Raw genomic sequence first — 894 nt, forward strand, 5'->3', positions numbered from 1 at the left:
ATGTGAATAGCATTGTCTTACTTGCTCCTAGTGGTGTAAACCCATGTTTACATCAGCTGATGTCATTGACGTAAACATGACAGTTTCTATTATTGTGCAAAACAGTCAGAAAATTGTCACTTTTTAGTCTTGGTCAATAAGTTGTCAATTCTAAGTCACACTGTGGCTGCTGTGACCTGTTTGATAAAAATCAGGTCAATATTATGTCAGTTTGATGTATTCTTGCCTAATCTCTGTTACTTGGGTAACTAGTGAGGTCTATTGAGAGGTCTCCGCATTAAGTAGTTACCTTTTCCTTTTCAGGGCCTACATGTCGGCCATCCTGTTGATTTTTGGGATTGCGATGGTGGGGATCTGCCTTAACCCCGACAAGGCCCAGTTCATCAGTAACATGACCACGCTCACAATAGCCAGTGAGTATTCTGAAAATATAGTGGAAATATAAACTTAACTCACACTCGTTAGGATCTCACAGTCAACCATTTTTCGTAATTTTCCCTTCACTTTCCCATAGTGTTACAACGTTAACTTCATTTTATGCCCATATCATCTGTATTTTATTCATTTATGATCTGATCAACGCACAATTTGTCACTTTTGCCAACAATTTCTTTAGCTTTGACAATTTCAGTTAATTTTTTGTCACTTTCACTGGTTAACTTTTATACAAACAACACTAATTAATTGCCATGGAAAAAACTGTCCCATGCCATTTTGAGCGTTGATTACTAGGCACTGCTGTTGGATAATTTATTTACTCGAGAGCTAATAACTGACTTTCATTGCAGCTATTCCCAAACCCTCTGATCAACACCCGCCACCACGTGCTTGACACCTGCTCACGGAGACAACATTGCTCATTTCTTTAAATTGCTCATTTTTTTACTCGTTTTT

The sequence above is a fragment of the Frankliniella occidentalis genome, unplaced genomic scaffold (assembly GCF_000697945.3).
Source record: "Frankliniella occidentalis isolate FOCC.00 unplaced genomic scaffold, Focc_3.1 Scaffold57, whole genome shotgun sequence".
In the NCBI taxonomy this organism is placed as follows: domain Eukaryota; kingdom Metazoa; phylum Arthropoda; class Insecta; order Thysanoptera; family Thripidae; genus Frankliniella; species Frankliniella occidentalis.